Source organism: Triticum dicoccoides, chromosome 4A, assembly GCF_002162155.2.
Source record: "Triticum dicoccoides isolate Atlit2015 ecotype Zavitan chromosome 4A, WEW_v2.0, whole genome shotgun sequence".
NCBI lineage: Eukaryota > Viridiplantae > Streptophyta > Magnoliopsida > Poales > Poaceae > Triticum > Triticum dicoccoides.
The window spans coordinates 264,161,232-264,171,648 of record NC_041386.1 but is presented as its reverse complement, the minus strand read 5'-3'; positions in this window follow the sequence as shown (position 1 = coordinate 264,171,648).

Sequence of the window (10,417 nt, the reverse complement as noted above, 5' to 3'; positions counted from 1 at the left end):
CCTATCATTATATTCTGTTCCACCCATAGTGCTATATCCAAGGCTCACGCTCATGTATTGCGTGAAAGTTGAAAAAAGTTTAAGATCACTAAAGTATGAAACAATTGCTTGGCTTGTCATCGGGGTTGTGCATGATGAGAGCATTCTTGTGTGAAGAAAATGGAGCATGACCAAACTATATGATTTTGTAGGGATGGACTTTCTTTGGCCATGGTATTTTGACAAGACATGATTGCTTAGTTAGTATGCTTGAAGTATTATTATTTTTATGTCAATATTAAACTTTTGTCTTGAATCTCTCGGCTCTGAATATTCATGCCACAATAAAGAAAATTACATTGAGAATTATGCTAGGTAGCATTCCACATCAAAAATTCTGTTTTTATCATTTACCTACTCGAGGACGAGCAGGAATTAAGCACGGGGATGCTTGATACGTCTCGAACATATCTATAATTTTTTATTGTTCCATGCTATTATATTATCTGCTTTGGATGTTTAACGGGCTTTATTATACACTTTTATCTTATTTTTAGGACTAACCTACTAACCCAAGGCCCAGTGCAAATTGTTGTTTTCTTGCCTATTTCAGTGTTTCGCAGAAAAGGAATATCAAACGGAATCCAAATGGCATGAAACCTTCGGAAGAGTTATTTTTGGAACAAACGTAATCCATGGGACTTGGAGTAGACGTCAAGAAAGGAGCAAGGAGGCCACGAGGCAGCGAGGCGCGCCCCCACCCTCGTGGGCCCCTTGCAGTTCCACCGACCTACTTCTTCCTCCTATATATAACCATATACCCCGAAAACATCCAGGAGCACCATCAAACCCTATTTCCACCGCCACAACCTTCTGTACCCAAGAGATCCCATCTTTGGGCCTTTTTCGGAGCTCCACCAGAGGGGGAATCAATCACGGAGGGCTTCTACATCAACACCATAGCCTCTCCGATGATGTGTGAGTAGTTTACCACAGACCTTCGGGTCCATAGTTGTTAGCTAGATGGCTTCTTCTCTCTCTTTGGATCTCAATACAAAGTTCTCCTCGATCTTCTTGGAGATCTATTCGATGTAATTCTTTTTGTGGCGTGTTTGTCGAGATCCGATGAATTGTGGGTTTATGATCAAGATTCTCTATGAACAATATTTGATTCTTCTCGGAAATCTTTTTTGTAAGATTTGTTATCTTTGCAAGTCTCTTCGAATTATCAGTTTGGTTTGGCCTACTAGATTGATCTTTCTTGCAATAGGAGAAGTGCTTAGCTTTGGGTTCAATCTTGCGGTGTCCTTTCGTAGTGACAGGAGGGGCAGCAAGGCATGTATTGTATTGTTGCCATCGAGGATAAAAAGAAGGGGTTTATATCATACTGCTTGAGTTTATTCCTCTACATCATGTCATCTTGCCTAATGCGTTACTCTGTTCTTATGAACTTTATACTCCAGATGCATGATGGATAGGGGTCGATGTGTGGAGTAATAGTAGTAGATGCAGAATCGTTTCGGTCTACTTGTCGCGGACGTCATGCCTATATACATGATCATGCCTAGATATTCTCATAATTATGCACTTTTCTATCAATTGCTCGACAGTAATTTGTTTACCCACCGCAATACTTATGCCATCTTGAGAGAAGCCACTAGTGAGACATGTGGCCCCCAGGTCTATTTTCCATCATATAAGTTTCCAATCTATTTTATTTTGCAATCTTTATTTTCCAATCTATATTATAAAAATACCAAAAAAATTATCTTATTATCTCTATCACATCTCACTCTCGTAAGTGACCATGAAGGGATTGACAACACCTTTATCGCGTTGCTTGTGAGGTTCTTATTTGTTTGTGTAGGTGTGAGGTGACTTGCGTGTAGTCTCCTACTGGATTGATACCTTGGTTCTCAAAAACTGAGGGAAATACTTACGCTACTTTCCTGCATCACCCTTTCCTCTTCAAGGGAAAACCAACGAAGTGCTCAAGAGGTAGCATGGGCTCATCATAGCTTCTTCATAGTTCGTAGGTTCGCCATGGTCTAGTAACATGACTTCCAGGATAGGATTACCGTACCACTCTGGTGCGGAACATTCCATGTTCGACCTACAAGGTCCAGTAGTAAATTGATCTAAAGTCTCATGATCATCATCATTAACTTCCTCTCTAGGTGGTGTAGGCATCACGGGAACGGATTTCTCTAATGTGCTACTTTACAAATTGAGATAAGGTACAATTACCTCATCAAGTTCTACTTTCCTCCCACTCACTTCTTTCGAGAGAAACTCCTACTCTATAAATGTTCCATTCTTGGCAACAAAGATCTTGCCTTCGAATCTATGGTAGAAGGTGTGCCCAATTGTTTCCTTAGGGCAACCTATTGTAACGCCCTCGATGCGGCTATATCTCCCACGTGTCGAAGCACGACTTAGTGGCATAACCACATTGAAAGCAATGTCGCAAGTGAGGTAATCTTCACACAACCCATGTAATACATAAGGGAAAGAGATACATAGTTGGCTTACAATCGCCACTTCACACAATACATGAATAAAGCATTACAACATCCAAATGCAATCAAGGTCCGACTACGGAACCAAAATAAAGAAGAACCCCAAATGCGACAAAGGTCCCCGATCGGCCCCAACTGGGCTCCACTACTGATCAACTAGAACGAAGCAACGCAAAGGACAAGATCTTCATCGAGCTCCTCCTGAGCTGGGTTGCGTCATCTGCACGGACTCATCGGCACCTGCAAACTGGTTTTTGGAAGTATTTGTGAGCCACGGAGACTTAGCAATCTCGCACCCTCGCGATCAAGACTATTTAAGCTTATGGGTAAGGTAAAGGTATGAGGTGGAGCTGCAGCAAGCGACTAGCATATATGGTGGCTAACATACGCAAATGGGAGCGAGAAGAGAAACAAAGCATGGTCGATAAAAGTATGATCAAGAAGTGATCCTAAAACAACCTACGTCAAGCATAACTCCAACACCGTGTTGACTTCCCGGACTCCGCCGGAAAGAGACCATCATGGTTACACACGCGATTGATTCATTTTAATTAAGTTAAGGTTCAAGTTATCTACAACCGGACATTAACAGATTCCCATCTGCCCATAACCGCGGGCATGGCTTTCGAAAGTTCAAATCCCTGCAGGGGAGTCCCAACTTAGCCCATGACAAGCTCTCACGGTCAACGAAGGAATAAACCTCCTCCCGAGACGTTCCGATCAGACTCGGTATCTCGGTTCTTCAGGACACTTCGACAGGTTAAAACAAGTCCAGCAACACCGCCCGAATGTGCCGACAAATCCCGATAGGAGATGCACATATCTCGTTCTCAGGGCACACTCAGATGAGACATCCTACGAGTAAAACCAACCCTCAAGTTTCCCCAAGGTGGCCCCGCAGTCTACTCGATCAGACCAACACTCTGAGGAGCACTGGCCCGGGGGGGTTAAAATAATGATGACCCTTGGGCGCGCGACCCCCAAGGGAAAATAAAAGGCTAGGCGGCGAATGGTAAAACCAATGTTGGGCATTGATGGAAAAGCTTTAATCAAGGCGAACTATCAAGGGGTTCCCATCATTACCCAACCGCGTAAGGAACGCAAAATCCGGGAACATAACACCGATATGACGGAAACTAGGGCGGCAAGAGTGGAACAAAACACTAGGCATAAGGCCGAGCCTTCCACCCTTTACCAAGTATATAGATGCATTAAGATAACATGGCAATATAATGATATCCCAACAAGTAAATAATGTTCCAACAAGGAACGGTCTCCAATCTTCACCTGCAACTAGCAACGCTATAAGGGGGGCTGAGCAAAGCGGTAACATAGCCAATCAACGGTTTTCTAGGACATGGTGGGTTAGAGGTTTGGCATGGCAATTTGGGAGGCTTGAAAGCAAGTGGTAGGCATCGTAGCATTGGCATAGCAAAAGAGCGAGCATCTAGCAAAGCAAAGATAGTAGTGATTTCGAGGGTATGATCATCTTTCCTGAAATCCCGCAAGGAAGAAGAACGAGTCCATGAAGAAGACAAACGAACATAGACGAATGGGTCCTCACAAGCGTGACGTTACCGGAATCAACCCAAAGAAGCAACACCAGAAAGAAGCACACAACATAGTAAACAACCAACACATGAACATGGTATGCTATGCGAGATGCGGTATGCGATGCATATGCATGATTGGACAAGGAATGCATGAACCTGGCCTAATCATGGAAATCCAAGTGTGCCACTAGAAAGGTGAGATGAAATGGCTTGAAAAAGATATAATTACGGTTTGGAAATGGCAACCAATTCAAATATGACCACGTTCTTCGATTTACAGCAAGTAGCCATCTAAATGCAATAATATGAACATGCTACAGCACCCAAACATGGCATCAAAATACATGGAAGGGATCCACTCATGATGCTTAACAAAAGACTAGCACTGAGCTACGGCCAATTCATCCATTAATAGGTTCAATCAAGCATGGCAAAAATGCATTTGGTAAACAGATCTCAGACTTAGTGAAATTAACACTTGTCTGGAATTTCAGATCAGATAGCACTCTTTGGAGCATGAAAACTAGATGCTACAGGAACTAAACATGGCAAAGTAAAGCATGGCATGGAGCTACTCAAAGAGCTTAACAAAAGTCCCTTAGTGACCTTGAGCCAAAAGGGATCATAAAATACAATTGCAAGCATGTGAACATGGCAAAAACATAATCAGATCACAGACTTAGTGAAAACTGGCACATGCTGAAAACGGATATCAAGTAGGCATGTTTACGAGCTCGATGCACTCACTACGGAGCAAGTCATGAAATGCTAAGAATACACCCATCAAGAATACACAAAATGCAAGTTAGACATGGCAAGAACAATAACATAGCATGCACGGATCAACTACAACATCTTCGGTAAAATCGCTAACAAGTAGACAATCTGCCCAGATTCACGAAATAGCAAAAGTAGAGCTCGATTGACTCAAGCTAGGGTGCTCCATAATTGCAAAGAAAGACATGGATGGATAGAGCACTACAAGATTAAGAAAACATCCTTACTGATCATCCTCAAAAGAGGCACGGATCACTAGGAAACAACATGAACATATGACCAAATGAGATAAACAGCTCAAGGACTTAGTGGAAATGCTAAGTCCCTGAAATCAGCATTACCAAGTGCACCACTTTGCAAGCTTGTGCAAGTCACCACACACATCACAAAAATACATGGGTTGCACCTTGGAAAGATGACAAAACCCTTAACAAAACATATGTAGAGCTCAGAGGCATATCATGCACACATTAATCATGGCAAAAATGACAAATAGCTATATGGAGCAGCAGATCTGACAAATATCTCAAGTAGCACTCTTCCAACAGCATTTCGGGCATCAAAATGAACTCAAATGAAAATGATGCAATGAGAAGAAAATGATGTACTCTCTGAGGCGAACATTTTGATATGCTATATGCATGAATCGGAGCTACGGATGCAAAGTTACGGCATGATGAACATAGGCATATGAATCTGGAAATTTCAGGGACTTATTGAAATTATACCTCCGCGAAAAGTCAACGCGGGATGAGGAGAAGTGGGACGGCGTGGTGCGGGACGGATCTGTCCGTTTGGTTGGGAGGATGGGTGGATCTCGTCCATCCTGACGAGATCTCGCCGGAGTTCGCCGGAGAAGACGACGGAGAGGTGGCCGGTGACGGCGAAGGAGACGCGGGCTCGCCGGAGGATGACGCCGGCGAGGCAGCGGTGGAGGACGCTGGCAAACGAGGTGGCAGCGCACGTCGACCGAGGCGGCCGGCGGCGAGGAGTCGCGGCGGTGCATGGCGGCGCGGCGCCTTGGGTGGCGCGCGGGGCGCGGCGTCGCCGGGAGCTGGGCGGCGCGGCGGGTCTGGCGGCTCGGGCGCTGGGAGCCGAGCTCCATGGGCAGCGATGGGATCTGGGCCCTCAGGGCCTCGTACGGGAGGAGAGAGAGAACGATGAGGTGGCACTGCGGGAGTGGTGGAGGGCGGTGGTGGGTGCTGAGGTGTCGACCGACGATTGGCCGGGGTGAGGTGGCGACCGAGCGGACATGTCCGGGCACGGTGGGATGTTTGTCCGGTGACGCGAGGTAGGGGAAGGCTAGGGTTAGACCGCAAACTTCGGAGGGGATCACTTATTTATAGGTAGAGGGAGCTAGGAGAGTCCAAATGAGGTGCGGTTTTCGGCCACGTGATCGTGATCGAACGACCAAGGGGATGGAAGGTGTTTAGGTGGGTTTTGGGCCAAATTGGAAGGGTGTTGGGCTGCAACACACACGAGGCCTTTTCGGTCCCTCGGTTAACCGTTGGAGTATCAACCGAAGTCCAAATGGTACGAAACTTGACAGCCGGTCTACCGGTAGTAAACCAAGGCCGCTTGACAAATCTCGGTCCAATCCGGAAATGTTTAATCACCACACACGGAAGGAAAGTAGAAAGGACCACCGGAGGAGAACGGAGCGCCGGATTGCAAAACGGACAACGGAGAAAATGCTCGGATGCATGAGACGAACATGTATGCAAATGAAAAGCACATGATGACATGATATGCAATGCATGACACGCAAGCAATGACAAGGCAACAACAGCGAATAACTAGACGACACCTGGCACATCGGTCTCGGGGCGTTAGAACACTCCACCACTACGAGAGGATCTCCTCCCGAGATCTAGAATGGCACCGGAGGGACAACGGAAGAGATAAAAGAAGAGGTAAAACAAATTGCTTCTTTGACAAATGAGTGAAACCAAAGAACCTTGAAAAGGTTAAGCCATATCGAGAAAAAGAATAACGGAGATGACAAATTTGAAAACACTCCGTTAGAAAAGAGGGACAAGGAACATTGCGAAAAACCTTGAGGTTGAAGGGCAAGATGTATATTGAAACCACTCCGGTTAAAACAAGATAGAGAAGGATTAAGAATGATATAATTTGAGCAGCACTCTGTCTGAGAAGGGAGGCAAAACTTGGCAGAATGGGGAAAATTCGAAAAGCAGGCACGACACTCTGGTTAAAAGGATAAGGACGAGAAGAACACGATCCTGACAAAACAAGAAGATGGGCTGCAGAGAGCAACATCACAATGCCTCCGGAACGAAAGAGTAGAGTAAAGATAATTGAGACAAACGAATGTAGAAGACAATGCCAACTTCTGCTACAAAAGAGCCTGAAAAGGCATCTTTAGTAGAAGGGTTGAACGGAGTTATTGGAAAACCAACAACGAAAATAATAAGCTTGATATGGTCTTATGGAATACAACTCAAATTATGAGGTGAAAACCCGCCACTCACGGGAAAGAATTAGATTGGAATAAACAAGGAGACGAGAAAACTTATTTCACCGGAAGGATAAAAGAAGACATTGGATCATTTATAAGCACCATAGGTAGCAACAATCCTTAGGGAAAGCTTTAGGTGGAAAATAAGCCAAGATAATCCCAACGAATAGGTTGATGGATTTAAAATACCTCATTCATAAAAACATGTGAGTTATGAAACATGAACTCAAATTATTAAGAATGACCTAATACCATCTCCAATGATATGGAAGAAAGATTGAACTCCGGATTGCAAGATGAAGAAAACTTGAGCTCCTCTGAAAAGAAAGTTGATGAACGTTTCGAGAAGGAATATAAATCCTTGATGACCCACCATGTAGAGCCTCCCTGAAGAACTCCGGTAATAAAAGGATGATCAAACGGAAGGAAAAAGAAGTTGAAAACATAAGGTGAATCCTTGTAAAGATTTAGATGAATCTCCGTGATTACATAATTGCGAGAGCCTGGAACTCCGGGGAAGAAAAGATAAGATGAACAATTGAGATCAAGAATCTTGATGAACCTCCGTAAGAATTGAAAATGAACGAAGAGAAGATAAAGAAACACCGGGAAGAATTAAGCAAATGAACGAAGACGCTTGAGAGAATTTAGACACCTGAGAGCGAAGAGATCACGAGCTGATTAGAGATCACTTGATGCACCGGTAAAATTGGAGAATGATAACTGAAAGCTGAGAATGAATAATCCCGAAATAATGGCCTTCGGAGAATCAAACTGAAAAGACTCCTAAATTTTCACCGGATGGATAAACGAATTCTCACGATCAAAACAATTATGAGAGGATGGCCTCGAACTAGAACCATGAATCTCTGAGAGAGCGGATAAGATATGGAGGAAAAACTCTTCTTCGGTCATCAAAATCTGAGAATTACGACGAGAAACACCACCAAGAATTATTTAGACACTCCGGAATGAAGAATGGAAATGTTGAGACAACGATGAAAAGAATTTGACAGATCTTGGAGAAAACATTTGACTGATGATAAATCATTCTTACGTCAAACTTTAGAAAAGAATTTGAGAAGCTCCGGAAAAATTAGAAGAGTCAGGTAAGATCCTGGAAAAAGACCTGTGGGTTAGGGCCCACTCAAAAGATACACCGTAGAACTATTGCTAGAAACTGAAATTGCACCGGTTGAATTAAATGGCTAGAACGAGATAACAACCTCGAAAGAGCTTGAACGAATGTAGAGTGGAAACACGAATCTTGGAGATATCTTCAGCACTCCGGAACAAAAGAATAGCGAGTGGTGAATGATTAAGAATTGCACCAGCATGAGAAAGCATTGAAACGAGGAAAGGGATATGATCAACACCAAATCTTAATTTGAATCCACCGGAGAAGAAAACGAGTGAAAAGTGACGAACTTGAAGCTCCATTAAAATCTTCCTGATAATCACCGGATAACAATATTGAAAGAAAAGACAGAAGAGACTTCACATCAATAAGGTGGATACTTGATTAAGAAATCCGAGTCCTTGAAGAAACAAAGGGTGGGTGGGCGGGAAAACAAAGGCAACTTGGAGACGGATGAAACAAACACCGTTGAGAAGAAATGATAATTGATCTTGCTGATGTTGAAATGATCAGATCCACTTGAAGAGAAAACACGCCGGTGAAAAGGATTGACAAAACAATCTCGATTATCAAGAAGGATTAGTATTCGGATAGGAATATGAGAACACCACTTAGGAAAGGTATGGAATCAAAATTTGACATGGAAGCAACCCGAATACCACAACTCAAAACAAAACAAAGGATTGGCTTGCAGAATAAGCCGGAACAAACATATGATAGAGATTTCGTCCGAAGTTTTTGTGGTGGGGCCTACACGGGCTCGATCGTACAGCACCATCATGTACAAGGCAGTGCACGTGACATACGAAGCGTCCCCGAGTCGGCATAGCCAAGGACTCTTTAAGACACAACGAGACCACTGTAAAACCGACCGTGAATAGGCGGACCACTAGACGTCGAACCCCAATTTCATATCATACGTCTGTCGGAAAGATATCCTAAGAGCTACTTGAATTCCCACCTAGGAAACTCCCGAAATTTCCCGGTTATGCAATCAGGTGTTGGGGATATAGGGGAAGCATAATATCTCACCCAAAACTAACAAATCCTACATCCAGTTGTATCCATCCTTCAACACATAACCAAGAAACCTTCGGAAATCATCTACCTCAACCTTCGAAAAGCATCCGTTATACAAGTTATGGCAATACTCCTGAACTCCCGCCCCAGTACTGGGTGGCGTCGAGGTTATCTCACCAACGAACTACATAAAAGAGATTTTCAATGTCGGTGTACTAAACTCAGGTATTCCAGAACTGCAACGATAAAATTATGACGACAACACCTCAGAGCTCAACTCCCCAGGACACTTCCACAAAACCCCTGATAGGAGGCACCAAGACAATGTTCTCGTCATAAAACCATCGGAACGATTCCAATATACCCGCGTGATCCTAAATTTTTTTTTAGTGAAATTTGAGAAGAGAAGAGTCAAAACTCTACGTCAGGATGCCTTACCAGAGCGATGAGCAGATTGGGAAGTAAAAGAAGTCCTAAACTCTCCGATATATAATTCCTAAATGACTCAGAACATTTTTTCTAGACACAACTCCGCTGCTAAAAACGATCAAGCAATGGGGCTCCTAAGGTCGGGGAAGGCTCTGATACCAACTTGTAACGCCCTCGATGCGGCTATATCTCCCACGTGTCGAAGCATGACTTAGAGGCATAACCGCATTGAAAGCAATGTCGCAAGTGAGGTAATCTTCACACAACCCATGTAATACATAAGGGAAAGAGATACATAGTTGGCTTACAATCGCCACTTCACACAATACATGAATAAAGCATTACAACATCCAAATGCAATCAAGGTCCGACTACGGAACCAAAATAAAGAAGAACCCCAAATGCGACAAAGGTCTCCGATCGACCCCAACTGGGCTCCACTACCGATCAACTAGAACGAAGCAACGCAAAGGACAAGATCTTCATTGAGCTCCTCCTGAGCTAGGTTGCGTCATCTGCACGG